This window comes from Phodopus roborovskii, unplaced genomic scaffold (genome assembly GCF_943737965.1).
Source record: "Phodopus roborovskii unplaced genomic scaffold, PHOROB, whole genome shotgun sequence".
Classification (NCBI taxonomy): Eukaryota; Metazoa; Chordata; class Mammalia; order Rodentia; family Cricetidae; genus Phodopus; species Phodopus roborovskii.
The window spans coordinates 2,120,949-2,138,569 of NW_026125700.1; the positions used below are offsets into that span (position 1 = coordinate 2,120,949).

Here is a 17,621-nt window from a genome sequence, read left to right on the forward strand (position 1 = left end):
ATATACATGAAAGTAGAAGTGACTTTAGGAATGAAGGGGGAAGTGAGAGGCGGAAAAGGGGTAAATATGACCAAAGCACACAATATACTTGTATGAAAGTGACTCTATGAAGTCTATCATCATATATAACAGAATAAGGCAATAAGATTATGTAGAAACCTCCCTCTTGGAAAATTCCATAACACTACAGCCAGAGCCAGAGGGTGATGCAAGGGAAGAGAGAGGGGCCAGAACAGTTTCCTTCTGTACACCATTATTATCTCTTCTGTCTCATCCCATTTTCTGCTGCTACAACTAAATGCTACAACCTGGCTAACTTATAAAGCATAGAGGTTTAGAAGTTAGAAAGTCCCAAAGTACAGGGCTGAAATTGCTACAGGAAGCCCACCGGAGATGACCACTCAGACATAGTATATAGTCAATTGAAAGTCTTTATTCTAGTTTGTTGGGACCATACCCAGGTATTTAAGAACCTAGATGTGGCCCTGAGTGTCCAGAAACACAGGGTTTTTGAAGACAAAAGGTATGTCCTAGTAACTCACTTGACCATTGTGGGGTGGGGGTTATTCATTTCACAGAGCAAGCAGTTTAACAGAAGCTAAGATGAGCAGTTAGCTGGAGGGAGCTCTACACATCCACACATGCAGTCAGTTTAACAAAAAGTAAGATAAATTAGCTAGGACATCCTGACCCCGGGTTCCTAGAATAGAGTTAGGTAACTTTTCACAGGATTCCCCATCGAGGAGATCAAACTCTAGTTAAACCTTAAATGACCTCAGCAAGAATACAAGATGCAGGAGCCTCTGCACTGTCTTCCCCTGCCACAGGGTCTGTTCAGAATCTGGTAAACACTTTGTACTGCATCCTAACAGAGCAAGCTAGAGCAAGAGTACCAGCGAGGGTCTCTCTCCTCTTATAGTTGAGAATACGGTCACAGTGCCCAATCTTCATGATATCACTTAAACTTTATTCCATCCCCAAATGCCCTTCTCCAAATTTGAATGTGACTTGGGGATTACTTTTCCAATATATATGCTTTGGAGGGACGCATTCAAGCAACAGGATCATTTTTCTAATGAAGGAAAGCCAATGTCCAAATCACTTGATGACATCAATACCAAGGTAAGCGAGGAGACAGATGAGTTTCTATGACAGCATCCTTACAACTTTCTAGGCTTGTTTTTTTAGTATATTTCATGTACTGCCATCCCAGAGTCATCCCAGAGTTTAGGCAACAGAGTCTGACTATGCATAAGACATAGGTTCAATGTGAAATGATATCTGACCTTGGACTCTGTCTGTAGCTGTTCTAGTCCAAGTCTCTAGACTCAAAGCAAGCCCAGATCTGTATTTTCCACTTCTTTAACACCAGCTTGTGACCAGCCAAAGTAACCAACTCCAGGCTTAGGCTCCAGGAACAGCTTTAGATAAAAAATTTTTTAGGATGTCAGTAAATAGCACTCTGATGAAATCCGCAGATGAGCTAAAACTGAACTATTGCTCACAATCAGCTAAGGCTGAGACGGAGTCTCTAGGGGGCCCATGTGAATTCAGCCTGGATGAAGGCCAGCAAACCTCATGTGTGTGCTGCCAAGTCCTCCCCACACAGTTAACAGAAGGCGGGAAAGCTGTGGACAGCAACAGGGTTTAGGGAGACAGTGGGGCGGGATGTGGTAAGGGTTTGGGTTCATAGCTCCAACCCAGTCATTTGGGGGTGAATCTGTAGAGATGGCACATAGACTAGGGAACTGGCTCTTGCCTAAATGGGCCCTGAGAAATGCAAAGGGGGGCAAACTTTCAGGCACACTGGAGAGGAAGGGTATTATAGATGAGACATGTTTGACAGTTTGGTGTCAGGGATGCAGAAAATCTAGTGCCCATTTGTCCTCTGGGGAGTTCCATAGTAGGCTCCAAGCCTAGGAAACATTAGTTAGCAAAAATTGACATCAGGGACTCCAAAGATGGCTCAGATATTGAGTGCTTAAGGCTTCAGCAGAGGACCTGAGTTCAGTTCCCAGAACAAAGTGGGCAGCTCACAACCTTGTATAACTCTAGCTCCAAGGGGATCCAATGGCTCTGACCTGTGTGGGCATCTGAATTCACATATACAGTCATACACATGTACATACACAACATTAAAAATAAATTATTAACAAAATGATAGTTATCAAAAATCTCTGGAATCCTATCCTGTTCTGAATGTTTAGACCAGTTCAGCTTCTATTGACTCATCTGAAGATGGTACGTTAGATCTTCCTCTGAGGGTGTCCTGAAGACAATGTCTGGGTGTAATTCTGCCAGACATGGTGGTGCTTGCCTTTCTTCCCAGTACTGGGAAGGAAGAGGCACACAGATCTTTGTGAGTTTAAGGCCAGCCTGGTCTACAAAGCATGTACCAGGATAACCAGGGCTGTTACACAGAGAAACCCTGTCTAGAAAATACATAATACATACATACATGCATGCATACATACATACATAAACACATATATACAAGCTCAGTTCTTACATAGTAGCAGCAACCAAGGTTGGGAGAGGGCATTGAGTTCAGTGCTAGAGCCCTTATCTTGTGTCTAACTTTCCACATCCCTTTCCCTCAGAACCTATCTTCCATTGAGACAGCATGTTCTCTCCTCCACTAGAAAGGACAATGACCCACCAAACTCTGCTCTCAGCCAAGTCTCAACCTCTAAAAGAACTGCCACATATGGCCAGCTCAAGTTGAGCTTGTTACTGCATCCATCATGGCTGAATGAATGGGGACTACTTTTAGCTAGAATCAAAGTTCTTAATTCTGAGTTCTTCAAAGGTGTGTGAAACAAGTCTTTGTGAATCAATTCTAACACCCTAGCTAAATCTCTAGTCTGGTTAAAGTAGGAGGTTACAGTTCAGTAGAGACCAATATTGTCATTCCATTTGGACATGATCTACTGTCCTTCAGTCCAGCTCTGGTCAAAGCTTGACCACTGCTGAATCTGAACCCTAACGTGTAGCCTATGCCTTCAACCTAATCTGTTTGCTGAGATGACACGTGAAGGGTGCCCACCAAATTCATCTCTATAGCTCCACGACATCTCATGGAATCCATACTGACTCATCGGCTCTTTCCCTCTCCATTTTCAGCCCTCACTGAATTTGAAGTAGCACACAATAATCTCCCCCAGGGAAGGCAAGCTCTTGGAATTTGTTCTCTGGGCAATTGCTGTCTCCATCTGGTGGTGAGCAGCTAGGATCTAAAGGTACTTTGTGTTAAAATACAATAGGTTTTCTCTGGTTGCATTTGATCTTAGCCCAAAAGCAGTAGGATGATTATTTTACTGGAAGGAGTAGATGCCAAGGTATTTGATGTACCAGAAGGGTGGCCATGCTGAGGTGGGCTGCAATCAAGTGTTCACTCTCTTAGGTCAAATAAGTCAAGGAACAGTAAATTGGCACATGACTTGTGCCAATCTCCATCCAGCAAAAAGATGGTCCACTGGTAACCACTGCCTCAAAACTTGGCTCAAACACCAGAAGAAAGACTGGCCTCCATCTGCACGTCCCTCATGGAGAGCAGCTCCAGCCTGAGACCAGGAAGTATCCTGTCAGCATTTTTGGGCCAGCCCCACTTTCTCACATTTAGTCCCTTGTGTTTGGAATTTTAGTTCAGAACATGTGTTCCCTATAAATAGAGAACTTAGAAAGGAAACACTCAGGCAGCTCTTGTCACCTCCATCATTCCTCTGTCCTCCACAACACCAAGGCTTTTCCCAACCAGCTGCAGCCAGCTATGTTCTTGTTCACAGATTTAAGTGTGTCCTTATGTGTCTAGCTCCTTTGCAGAGTCAGTCCAGCTCTGTGTCTGTTGCCAAAGGAGCTGTGCTATCCCATCAAGCTAGAAGATCCCATCAGCGGAGCCTGCTTGTGTCTAAACATGGCTTTTGCATCCAATGGACACTCAGTCTTTCACTGATCTAACACTATTTACTGAGCACATACTATTTGCCAGACTCTGAACTTGGACATTACAATGAAAAAAACTAAGTTACAAGGGACGTGGCTATGCATTCTTCTAATCCCAGCACTGATCCAAGAGGATTGCTGCAAGTTCAAGGTCAGCCTGAGTTACACGGTGAGTTAAAGACCAGATGGGGTTACATAGAATCTTCTTCAAAAAAAAAAAAAAAAAAAAAAAAAAAAAAGAAAGAAAGAAAGAAAGAAAGAAGAAGAAAGAAAGGATAGAGGGCCGGAGGGAGGGAGGGAGAAAAAGAATGTTCCCAACTCCATACATCACAATTCTGTCATTTTAGTGGGGAGATCATCAAGAATCAGGCACCTACTTCCTTTGACACTTTAGACTAGGTTCTGTATTTGCCCAGGGTCCTGAATTATATTGTGACCCTCTTTGCAGAGGAAATGTTTCATCTAAGGATCCTACTGGGAGGCAGTTTCATTGTGCCTTGTCATCTATCAACTACTTTCCTACCTCAGGCAGGACAGGTTGGATGAGCACTCATAGAGGGCCATTTGTCATCCACACAGCTACAGGGAACATACAGAGTTTCCTTGAAGGGAAGGGAAAGGAGGGAGTTTCCAGGCCAGTCTCAGAGCAGAAGGGGCCAACCAGGAAAACAGCAGCAGCACCCTTCCTTTGGGCTCTGTTAACACCTGTGCTGATCAACTGACCAGTGCTGGAATCCAAAGCCACATCCCCTTCTGGGACTGTCTGTATGCTCTATCTCCTCCAAGGGGAGATTCCAGCAAGGCAGATCTCTAGGAGCCAGGGCCAGGCTGTGGAGCCTAAGGAGTCAGGCCTGGGAACATTGTCTGCCCTATAGTTTATGAAACAAGGGAGAAATGTCTAACTTAAAGAAAAACCAAAAGACCAAGGTAGCAAGGTAAATGTCATAAGCATGGTTGGTAGGGATGCTAGGAAGCACATAGAGGTACTCCTTAGATCTCCCTTGCAGAAAACTTTCTACTGGGAGAAGAGTTACTGACAGCGCCAGCTGCTACTCTTTGAATCTATGGTGGTGTTCACACCAAGGCTGTGCTTCCTCTAGACTTTCTCTGGCATATTCAGAAGCCTGGCAGAGATACTAGATCTAGCCTGTTCCTGCTCAACACGGGACTCCTCCAACAGACAAACTTTGTTCTGGAAACTCCCATTAATCTGACCAAGAATTTCTCAGAACTTCACTGAGATTTTGAACATTTTCTTCCTGAGTCTCTTTCCCCAAAACTGTCTCCTTTCTCAAGTGTGAGTTTGGTGCCACAGTCTTTTAAGGGCTCTCTGTTATGCTCCAAATGGTAAATGTCCCCTAAAGCCTCATGTACTAGAGGTTTGGTCCTCATTTGATGAAAACCGAGGGCTTTGACTCAGTGAACAGATTGGTTCTCAATGGATTCTTAATCTGATGGCATTGTTGAGAGGTGATGCAAACTTTCAGAGCTGGAGCCTTGTTTGGAGGAAGTAGTTAGTCACTGAGGGCATGCACTTCGGGTCTGTGTCTTCTTCCAGGTCTTCCGCTTCTTTACAATCAAGAGATGAGCAACCCTGCTCCACAGTGCTCGCTCTGCCCGTGGTGTAGTACCTCAACACAGGCCCATGGAAATAGGGCCAAGCAAGCCTGGACTGACACTTATGAAACTGTGAGCCAATGTCAATTTTTACTCGTTTTAAATTTAAATAGATTTTTTTTTTTTTTTTTTTTTTTTTTTTAGCATGGAACCCAGCCTATGGGATGGTACCACCTACACTCAGACAGAATCTTCTCTCTGCAAACTATTCTGGAAGTACCTTCATAGACACACCCAGATGTTTCATAATCTTAAAATCAAATTGACAATTTGGTTAAACAGCACACCTTTTGACTATTGTCTCCATCTATTATTTTCAACTAGGGACTCCACAAGTCTTATAATCATCTCTAGCATATACAACTGTTTGCTCATTTCCATCAGAGATTGAGAAGAAACCCCAGTGTACCTCACTTCTCCCAAAAGTTGTGTCCTGAAGAACTTGAATATAAATTAAATTTGGGAGAAGTTGATCCTATTCCATATGCCCCAAGGGGGTTCACAATTAAAGAGAGCTCTTCAGAACTCCCCACAGTCATCATGCTGTGTATCTGAACTAATAGCAATGTTTACCATAAGACAAATGACTGTGAATATACTATAGAGAAGCCAAGCACACAGCAGTTGTAGTGAGTTCCTGGGCCTGAGGGGATCTCCCTACCCACTGGAAAGAGGCAGGCTTCACTTAGAGAATAAAAAACCCTAGAGGCAGTGGGTGGTGATATCATAGATGACCCACTGAGAAGCAGGAGAGAGTTTAAGGAATAATTACCAGGGAGGATACTGAGAATAGATACCTAGGCCTGCGCTCTAGGCCTTCCTATCCCTGCCACATGGTTGTGTTATCCCCTTCCCATCTTTCCCTGACTATCCTAGTTGCTCCAGGGGCCTCCCACTCAGCTCCTTAAGCCTGGCCACATGCTTGGCTGCCTAAGGAAGACATGGCATGGTTCCCAAAGCCAGAGGTGGGATACAATTTCGTGGGCTGGTTGGAGTGTGGCCAGCTGCAGGGCATGAGGCCAAGTTGACAATGCCAACCACTGGAGACAGGGTGGCAACTCCTGCTCTAGCTTCCAAAATACCAGTTGAGGTTTTCTTCTACTTTGGTATCTGGAAACTATTTCTATTCCAATTGTGCTTCTGTTTTGCCCCCCCCCCCTTTTTTTTTATCCTTTTCTTTTTAATAGTGTTAGTGGTTATGGCTGTAGGTAAGACAGGGAGGGGCCAGACAAGCTTAGGAGAGAAGTGAGTCAGCAGAGTGCGCCCTGCTTTGGCCTGTCAGCTTCTCCATGAGCCTGGTCCTCTGCCATTCCTTGGCCCTATGCCTTCTGTGGCTTGTTCTCCAAAGACAAAGACCAGCAAGGCTCCTGTTCTATCCCATTTTCTCCATCATCACAAATTGCCTCTATGCTCTGCTAGCAAATGGGACTTGCACTGTCCCTGGGCTGCCCTTTCCTCTCGGTACCCTTTATCTGGCCCATCAAACCTCAAAGCCTATTTATAGACTACAAATCCCCCATTAGTTTCTCCAGCCCCCAGCTCTCCTTTGAGCCCCAGAACTACATGTCTGACAGCTTTATCCAGCTGGATGGCTCATGAGTGTATCAAATGCTACATGTCCACAAGGGACCCCATCATTTTCAGTTTAGCTGTGCACCAAATAATATACCTCTCTAAGAAAAGGCAAATATCCTCTACTCCAGTCTTAGCTACCTTAGTTAATGGCATCACCACTGCCTTAGATGTTTAAGCTAGAAAAATGAACTCTGCCCTTTTATTTCACACACCACACACGTCCAACATGTCAAAAAGTCTTGCCACTACCACCTCCTAGATAGACCTCCAGTATGCCCACATCTCTCTAGTCCCACACAACTACTTTAATGGAAATTAGCATTAGCTCACTCATAGACATTTAAATAACCCTCTAATTTGTCTTTCTGCCTCTTTTACTCCCTCTTATCCATCTAGGAAACTACCGGCTTCCCATTAAAGTCAAATGTGATTGTGTCTTTCCCCTCTACTGTGATCATGCAATCATGCTGGAGTAAATTATGTTAGAACTTCTTCCTGTCATTAGAAAATCCTAGAAAAACAAGCATACACACACACACACACACACACACACACACACACACACGTAGAAAGAGAGAGAGCTTACAAACAGAGATATACACACAGACATATGAATAAACATCATTTTTTAAAAAAGATAATGAAGTACAGAGAACAGGGGTCAGGAGCTTCTTCAAGGCAGATGAAAATGCCCTAAAACTGACTGTAGCAAGGACTGCACACACCTATGAATATGCTGAAAGTCATTAAATTATGCACTTTCAATGGGCAAACTTGTGGCATGTGAATTATTGTTTCAGAAATGTTAACAGGGATCAGTGAAATATGCATCCATGTCAAAATCTAATGTGTGTAATTAGAATTTCTGGAGAAGCCATAGACAAAAATTCTAATAAACAATGGTTGAAATTTTGGTAAACTTGATGAGAACTATAAACTACAGATCTAAGATACCCAGGGCATCTCAAGGAAGGATACAAATGAAGAAACTAAAACTAGGGCATCACATGGTAAAATCCTGAAAAATCACAGACAGGAAAAGGTAACCAAAATGACCCTAGAAAAGAAGACATTTTGTACAGGACAACTAAGCTCAAGGATCCCCAAAGACTTTTCAAGCAAGATGGAGCAAACCAGAAGGCAATGGAGCAATATTTTAAAGTACTCAAATATCTATGTTACTACAGATATTAGTGGAAATTCTTCAGGCTGAAGGAAAATAATATAAGAGAGAAACAGAGATTTGCAAAAAGCAATGTCAGATATGGTAAATACATGGGTAAATTTGTTTCCTATAAATGATAGTTGATCTATTGAAATTTCACACTTTCTGTTTGTTATTTGTTTTTTTTTCTTTTTTGTTTTGTTTGTTTGTTTGTTTTTTGTTTGTTTTATCGAAACAGGGTTTCTCTGTGTAACAGTCCTGGCTGTCTTGGAACTTACTCTGTAGACCAGGCTGGCCTCGAACTCACAGAGATCTGCCTGCCCCTGCCTCACAAATGATGGGATCAAAGGAATGTACTACCATCATCCCCTGAAATTTCACACTTTATTCTATAAATATGAATAATTACAATGTGCTGAGTAAAAACATTCTATTTTTTTTTTTTTAGCCAGACATAGTGGTACATACCTAAAGTCAGAGCACTTGTTGAATGGTAAGGGGAAGAGGATCAGGAGTTCAAGGACATTCTTGGTTACATTTAAAGTTCAAAGCTGTCTTAGTTTACATGGGACCTAGTCTCAAAAAAAAAAAAAATCAAAGCATAAAGCATGGTGGCACACACCTTTATTTGCAGCCCTTAGGAGACAGAGGCAGGCAGATCTCTGAGTTTGAAGCCACTCTGGTCTATAGAGCGAGTTCCATGTCAGCTAGAACTACATTGTGAAACTCTGTCTCAAAAAACAAAACAAAAACGTTGAAGATATGGCACAGTGGTTAAGAGTACTGGCTGCTCTTTCAAAGGACCCATGTTCAATTCCCAGCACCCACAAAGGCAGCTCACAAGTTTCTATAACTCCAATTGCAGGGGATCTGACACCTTCACACAGATATACATGTAGACAAAACATCAATGAACATGAAGTAAAAATAAAATTATTTTTTTTAAAAAAGAATTAATTCTGGGTGATGGTGGGCCATTCCTTTAATCCCAGCACTTGGGAGGCAAAGGCAGGTGGATCTCTGTGAGTTCATGGTCAGCCTGGTCTACAGAGCTAGTTCTAGGACAGCCAGGGCTGTTACACAGAGAAACCCTGTGTCAAAACAAACAAACAAAAAAAAACAAAAAAGAAAAAAAACAGACTAAATAAACAAAAACTGCAGGGTGATGGTTATGTCTTTAGTTCTAGATCTTGGGAAGCAGAGACAGGTGGATCTCAGTGAGTTCCAAGACAGCCAGGATTACTGTTACACAGAGAAACCCTATCTCAAAAAAATAACAAAACAAAACAGAAGTATAAGGCACTTGAGATAGATGGCTCAGCAGGTAAATGTACTTGCTACATAAACCTGGTAGCTCTGGTATGTATATACCTAACAACAAGCTTCAAAATACATGAAGCCAGCTCCGCATACATGAAGCCAGCTCCGCCAGAGTTGAAACAATCAATAACAAACTTGCAATTAAAGTTGGAAAGTCTGACATCTCTCTCACAATAACTGATAAAACAAGCAGAGAACTGGTAAGAATATAGAAAAGCTGAACAACATCATCAATCAACTTGACCTAATTGACATGAATGGAACACTACAGCTTACATCTGCAAAACATACATGCATCCCAAGCACATGTGGAACTGCCCGTAATTTATTATCTTAATAAATCTAAAAGGACCAAAATCATGCATAGAATTCTCTCTGACTTTAACAGAATTAATTATCCAAGAAAAATAAAAACAAATACCCACAAGGAACCTTCTAGAAAAATGTCCATAATAACTGTATAAAGGTCCTAACCTAGAACAGCCCAGGTATCCAGCAAATATCTAGATGAATACATAAACAAAATGTAGTGGTGTGGCAATACAGTGTTATATCAGTATGCATTATAATTTATATCAAGATGTAGCATATAATATGCATATAAAATACATTCAATAATAACAGGGAACAAACTATATGGAGAATCTCAAAAACATTATGCTAACTGAAAGAAATCAGATGCAAAAGTTACATACAGTTTGGGTCCCATTTAATCAAGATTCTAGAACAGGCAGCACTAACCTAGAGTGAAAGAAAGCAGAATGAGGGTAGCCAGAGATGGGAAATGGTGCTAAGACTGACTGCAAAGCTCTTCAAGCAAACTTGTTGCTATTATGGTAATAATGGGAACATGGGAGTTTTCCACACTAGGACAGCTCTATGGTACTCAGATCCATAGTAAATGCATTTTGTGTAGTCTCCAGTCAGTGTGGCAATACCATTCTAGCCACCCAATTTCCTGTAATTCTGTCAGAGGAACATTATTCTGGCTGGTGAAGCAACCCCTTGCCACACTGACATCCTGGAATCAAATATCCAACCTTGAGTTCCATAAATGATCTTATGGGTGAGAATCCTTGGGTTCCTTGGGATATTTACTGTGCCCCAAGGACAGGGTGGAAGAGGGTCTAGAATATCAAAAACAGGGAGAAATGTGTGCACAGGCTACAGTCATTGGAAAGGGGGGAACATCAATTGAGAAAATGCCTCCATAAGATCCAGCTTTAGGACATTTTCTAGATTAGCGACTGAGAATGGAGGGCCCAGCATATTGTAGGGAGTGCCATCCCTGGACTAGAGGTCTTAGGGTCTATGAGAAAGCAGGCTGAGCAAGCCATGAGGACTGAGTCAATAAGCAGCACTCCTCCATGGCCTCTTCTGCCTCTCCCGCCTCTCCTGCCTCCTGCCCTGCTTGAGTTCCCACCATATAGCTACACTGGGTACCAATGTCCCAACTCATGAACCTTTAGGGGTACACATGTAAGTCTATTCAAACCATAATACATGTATGTACACAGTCACCAAAATGTATTGAGGGCTGAGATAATAGCACAGGGGAGAATACTTGCCTACCATGTGAGAGGCCTTGGGTTTAATTGCATTTTTTAAAAAAGGAGAAAGAAAAAGCACCCTGGCCTTCCTTTCCTCTGGCGGCAGCCAGCAGGTGAGCCAAGACGGGTGCATACAAATACATCCAGGAGCTATGGAAGAGGAAGCAATCCGACGTGATGCGTGATGCGTTCTCTGCTGAGTGTCGGTTGCGGTTGCTGGCAATACCACCAGCTCTCTGTGCTGCACAAGGCTCCCCGCCCCACCTGGCCTGATAAAGCTTAAAGGCTGGGTTACAAGGCCAAGCAAGGTTATTTCATATACAGGATTCGTGTCCGCCGTGGTGGCCGCAAACGCCCAGTTCCTAAGAGTGCAACTTACAGCAAGTCTGTCCATCATGGTGTTAACCAGTTAAAGTTTGCCCGAAGCCTTCAGTCTGTTGCTGAGGAGAGAGCTGGGTCATTGTGGGGCTTTGAGAGTCTTCAGTTCTTACTGGGTTGGTGAAGAGTCTACGTATAAGTTTTTTGAGTTATCCTCATCGATCCATTCCATAAAGCTATCAGAAGGAACCCTGACACACCCAGTGGATCACCAAACCAGTCCACAAGCACAGAGATGCATGGGCTGACATCTGCTGGCCACAAGAGCCGTGGCCTTGGACAGGGTCACAAGTCTCACTACACTATTGGCGGCTCTCATCGTGCAGCCTGGAGAAGGCGCAACACTCTGCAGCTCCACCATTACCGCTAATATACGCGATGTTTGTAAAATTTCATAACCAGTAAACAATTTAGGACTGTCAAAAAGAAAAAAGAAAAAAAAAAGAAAAGAAAAAGATCTCTGCACAAAAAAAGGTAGGTGTGGCAGCTCATGGCTATAATTCCAGCGCTCAAGTTAATGCAGGAGCATTGCTGTGAGTTTGAGGCTAGCCTGAGCTATACTGTGAGTCCCAAGCCAACCTGTGCTCTATGGGGTGAGATCATTTCTAAAAAAGCAAACAAAACACTGACCTGTACATTTCCAGTGGCCATATTTTATTGAATATATAATTATAACTCAATAAGGTAGCAAATAATTGCTAACAATAAAAAGCCCTATCTCAGATTGCCGGAACCCCCTCTAAACAAAATCAACTTGTCTTTTGTCTGAAATTCTGGTTTTCAATTGTCTATAAAATCACTTCCAGGAGGCACCTCTAGCCCATCCAGGACCTTCAGCCTCAGCTCTAGCAACCCTTTCTTAGACCTGTGCTCCAGACATACTTAGGAGCAATCTCTAATGGCACACAGATCCCTTTTGCAACATGGCACCTCTGCATATCAGGTTTCCTCTTGTTGAACCAGCACAGTCTCTGTGCAGGGAATTCTTACCCAGTCTCTAAAGTCCATCTGGAATGCCACTTTTTCTGCAAACACCAAACAGAATTAGGACAGGGATGGTCCACCTTAGTAAACCTACAGATCTGGGGATAAACTCTTTATGATCCTGGCCATTTGTCAAAAATGGAGTGATATGGGACTGCGGAGAAGGTCCAGTCAGTAGAGGACTTGCCTCACAAGCATGAGGAGGTGGGTGCTCAGAAGCCACATAAAAATTCCTGGTGGCAGAGGCATGTAATCCCAGAGTTGGGGAGGCAGGCAGAGCCAGGAGGATGCCTGCAGCTCACTGAACAGCCAATCTAGCATAACTGTTGAGCTGCAGACCATCGAGAAACCCTGCCTCAGAGGAGGCAGACAGTGTTTCTAAGGATGACATCCAAGGCTGTCCTCTGGCCTGAACCCATGTGCACATGTACACACACATACATGTGTGCCCACACACACCCACACATATTAAATGGTGACTGAGTCCAGCATGGTGGTTCATGCTTTTAATCCAAGGACTCAGAGTTAGGCAAACTTCTGTGAATTTGAGGTCAGTCTGGTCTACGTATGGAATTCCAGGCCATCAAGGGCTACACAGTGAGATCACACACACACACACACACACACACACACACACACACACACACACACACACCATGGACTGGTGTCTGGGTGTCTGGGGGTATTCTCCCATATTGAATTGTAAACTCCTCTAGGGCAAATCTTAGGCTCTTAATACAAACCGTTAAATAATGCATAATGAAACAATAAATGAAACTATTCTCCCTCTGGGATATTTTAATGGAAGCTTTGGTCAGGAATGGTTTTACCACAAATAGTAACTTATAAGCAAAACATCCAAAGGATGAGACAGCTCAAAAGGAAGAGGACTTGGTCCATTTTAAGATCATTGACTAGGCTGCATAGATTTTAGCCAGCCTAGGACTTGCCTTTGTGAGATGGCCGGAGTCAGAGGTCATTTGTGACTGCCATTAGATGTCGTGCAGTGAGCGCCACCACCATCACTATTCTTTACTTGACAGTCAGTGCCTGGGGAAACTATCTGTCATCTCACTCTTCACCATAACCCTAGAAAGAAAGTGCTTTGGGACTGAACCATAGTAAGCTGCCAATATCCAATCTATTTTGTTTTGTTTTGTTTTTATGAGATGAGGGTCTCATACTTTGCCTGAGCTGGCCTGGAACTCATTCTGATGTATCCCAGGCAGCAATTCTCCTGTCTCAGCCTCTGAACTCCTAAATGACAGACGTATGGCACTATACTAGACTTAACGTGTTTGGACCTACAACGTATCATTCTCATAGGGTTCAGCCCAATATTACCTCTTTTTAGAGCCTGGGAAACTGAAGCTTTAGATGAGCCCTTTGCCCACTTTTGAACATTCGTTCATCTAATCCCAGAGTTCTTTTGTTATTTCTTCCACACCAATGGCTACTATCAGCTAAGAAATCCCTGCTGACTCCACAGAAGCTAAAAGGTAGGCCAGCCGGACCTCGCTAGGGTTTCAAATGTTCTTTTGCTGATCGATCCAGCATACCCTGCAAATGTTATTAGTCATTTAGTGATCATGTTTCTGATTCTTTTCAGTCTCTTTTCTAAAATCCACTTTCCTCAATATGCGCACGTGCGTGTGCACGCGCGCGCGCGCACACACACACACACACACACACACACACACAGAGGGGGTAGGGGGCAGCAGACTCATACACCACAGTTGCTTTGATTTTGTTCATTAGGCTCAGTAACTAGCAACTCCTACCCTAGCCTTGGTGGTTTCCACAGCTGGCACCCACAAAGAGGCACCATACTCGGCCCTCACTGAGGACGTGGCAAGGGTAAGTGCTTTTGACCATCAGAAGCTGGCAGATGTTCAAATGTAAAGTCAAAGATGAATTCTGGCATCCGAAAGGGCACAGCAGCAATGAGGAAGTCTGGTCATCTGGGTGTTCAAGCCTTGACAGAACCAGCAGCTATTGGGGCTGACCAGAATCCTACAATCCCTGGACTGTTTACCAGGTCCTGGAAACTGCCTGCTGGGACAATAGCCCTAGCAGTGTTAGAGGCTGGGAAGAAAGGCACAATACATGGGTCAGTGACCCTCAAGAGAGACCCACTGGACCCCCAAATCAGAGTGTGAGGGCAATGAGAGAAGTGTGCATGGGATGGAAGTCAGGAAAACCTGACGGGGCTCAGACGCCTTGTTAAGAAGTAGAGAGAGGACTGGAAGTTCGGGCAGCTGCCCCATGAGGTCCTACCTCAAAATGAATGTGGGGGGGGGAGGGGTCAGGATGGCTGGGATATTGGTCTGTGGCAACAAAGCCCTGGGACAGGGACGCAAGAGGAACCGGAAGGACTTCCTACAAGAACCCAGGAAGCCCCTGGCCCTTCCTGGCTTAACAAGAAAGAGAAGCCAAGGGATTCTAATAAAGGGCAGCTCAAAGGCTTGTCTTCCTGTTTCCTCTGATGAAGGGACAGCCTCAGATGCTTCAAGACGTTGAGCTGGTACATAGGTTGGATGCCAGTTCCATCGCTGCCTCCAGGAGCCTTACCCTCTGTGGGTCCAGTGCTCCCCATCTGTACAAATAATGAGTCAAGAGAAGGACAGTGGAGAAGGTGATTCATCAGAGTAGTCATGGTTTTCTAGCTTATCTATTGGGAAAATGTATTTTCGGGAACAGGGTCTCACTGTTAGTATGTAGGCTCTTGTACTGGCCTGCCCTTGGGGTTCTGACAGAGTACACCCTCAGCTGCAGCCACTAAGAGCACCACCTGTGCACATTCACTGTGTTCCCTTTTAAAAGGATCCTGCCCACCTCCCATCCCCTCTCTTTCTCTCCCTTTCTCTCTCTCTCTCTTTCTCTCCATCTCTGTCTCTCTCTGTGTCTCTGTCTCTTTCTCTCTCTCTCTCTCCCTCTCTCTGCCTCTCTTTCCCCTTTCCCACTGCTCAGGAGCTGGTCTCCCTCTTTTCCCCCTTTTAAGATCTTTTTTTCCCCTTAATAAAAAACTCCTTCACTTGAACTTTGTGGCATGGCATCTTTCTCTCCCAAGCTGCTTTTTTCTTTTCTTTTTTTTTTTCCTTTTTTAAAATTATAACACTCACTATATGCCCCTGGCTGGCCTGGGACTCCCTATGTAGACCAAGCTGCCCTTGAACTCACAGAGATCCACCTGCCTTTGCCTGCCAAGTATCTGACTTTGCTTAATTTATAACAATGTATCTTTATTTTTATTTACATGTATGCATGTATATATGCCAAGTGGTTTTGGGTGGTAGCAGAAGCTAGCAGAGGCTGTTGGATCAAGGAGCTGAGTTACAGGTTGTGAGCAACCTCATATGGGTGCTAGGAAATGAATTCAGATCCTCTGGGAGAGTGGTATGCGCCTCTCTAGCCTGTGTGTGTGTGTGTGTGTGTGTGTGTGTGTGTGTGTGTGTGTGTGTGTGTGTGTGTTGACAGCAAATGAAAATAAAACTTATGGCTAGTTTGGATAATAAATGTTTCTCCTGCTTACAAATGGAAGTCTTTGTGTTCAATGCAGCAATGTTTAGAGGTGAGCCTTGAGGGGTGATTGTATTATGGCCACTCTATAATCATCAATGGGTTAATGCTCATACCTATAATCCCAAGGCTCAGAAGCAGAGGCAGGAGGATCATTGCAAATTTGAGGTTGCTTGGTCTATTAAGGAGTTCCAGGCCAGCCTTGATTCGGTCTCACAGTAGGTTGCAAACTCAAACATGCATCAACGTCATCTAGAGGGCTGAGCAGACAGAAGACTGGACCTAGCTGAACAGACAGAAGACTGGGCCTAGCTTCTGCCCTTTCTGAGAGTATACAAAGGAGGGGGAGGGGCATGAGAACGTGCATTTTTTCCCCCACAAGTTCTCAGGTGGAGTTGATACTGCTGATCCAAAGTCCACACTGGAGAGGCTCTGGATTACATTGTAACTCCAGCTCTTTCTAATCTCGCCCAATCATTCTTTAATCTACCCCCACAGAAATTTCCTATGATACTGAAAGCATGGAAGGGCCCCTGGCATTGTACGTAGCACACAGTAGGCACGGGCAAAGCTGGTAGGATGTAACTGTAAATGCTCTTTTGATGTGCGAAGCTACTGGTCAAGAGATTGGGGGAGGCAGAAATGTTTGCTATAATGACTTTACAGTCTGCCATAGGCACCCCCCAGGAAATAACACCCCTGCTAATTCCACCATTAGAGGTTATTTCATGTTAAGCAGTATCTTTTCCAGACCTTTTTTTTTTTTTTTTTTTTTTTTTTTGCCAGATTTCTCCCTTGGGAAGAGGGCAGTTGTTCAGTCCCTAACCCCACAGTGTTTCTCAGAGGTTTTCCCAGTTTGGCCTTGATCCTCTTTGAGTTCTTCCAGGGCACCTTACCTGTATCATTTGTCACAAGATCCCCCATGGCTCCTAGGGCAGTGACTGGCAGAGCAGTCATTGACTACAAGTCTATAGACTAAAAGAAACACAGGAGCCAGAACTTAACCATGTTTATGTAGGTTACTAGCCCACCGTCGTGGTTAAGGCTGCTTATTTGGGAAGTTTGGCAGGCTATATGGGGAGATCAGGGCTCCAGCCACATTCCCCTGCTGCCCAGGAGGCCTTGCATGCTGGCTCCAGGGATGCTCGGAGCCTCTCATTCTCCACGTCCTCCTTTTCAGTCCCACCACTTTCTTAAACAAATTGGCACTGACCCTGGTGACAGACTTGATCATTTCCCTTTGCTTGGTGATTGTGTTAAGTGACTGCCAAAGTCCTGTTCCTGAATAGTCAGCACATTCCTTGGGCCTGCAAGCAGGAGCCCATCTGCTCAGCGAGCGCTTCCTTTCCTTTATTGTGCTATTTTGGCTTCCATTTCCCATTTGGACCCGACCATCTTCCAGCCGGTCCACCGGGAAGGGGAGAGGGTGGAGAGGATTGCCACCGACTTCCTTCATTTCTCACTTATCTCCTTGATTTTCTCTGGGGAAATAATATCAACAAATATGACACTACCTTCTAGATACTGTTTTGAGCTCTTTATATATGTCCATGAAATTAATTCTTCCAAGA

At 44.0% G+C, this 17,621-nt stretch overlaps 1 pseudogene; it reads left to right on the forward strand.

The window, feature by feature from the left end:
• The window catches only part of LOC127217482 (60S ribosomal protein L15-like), a 53,863-nt pseudogene extending 41,921 nt beyond the window's left edge, over positions 1-11,942 (forward strand).
• Positions 11,943-17,621: the final 5,679 nt, after the last annotated feature.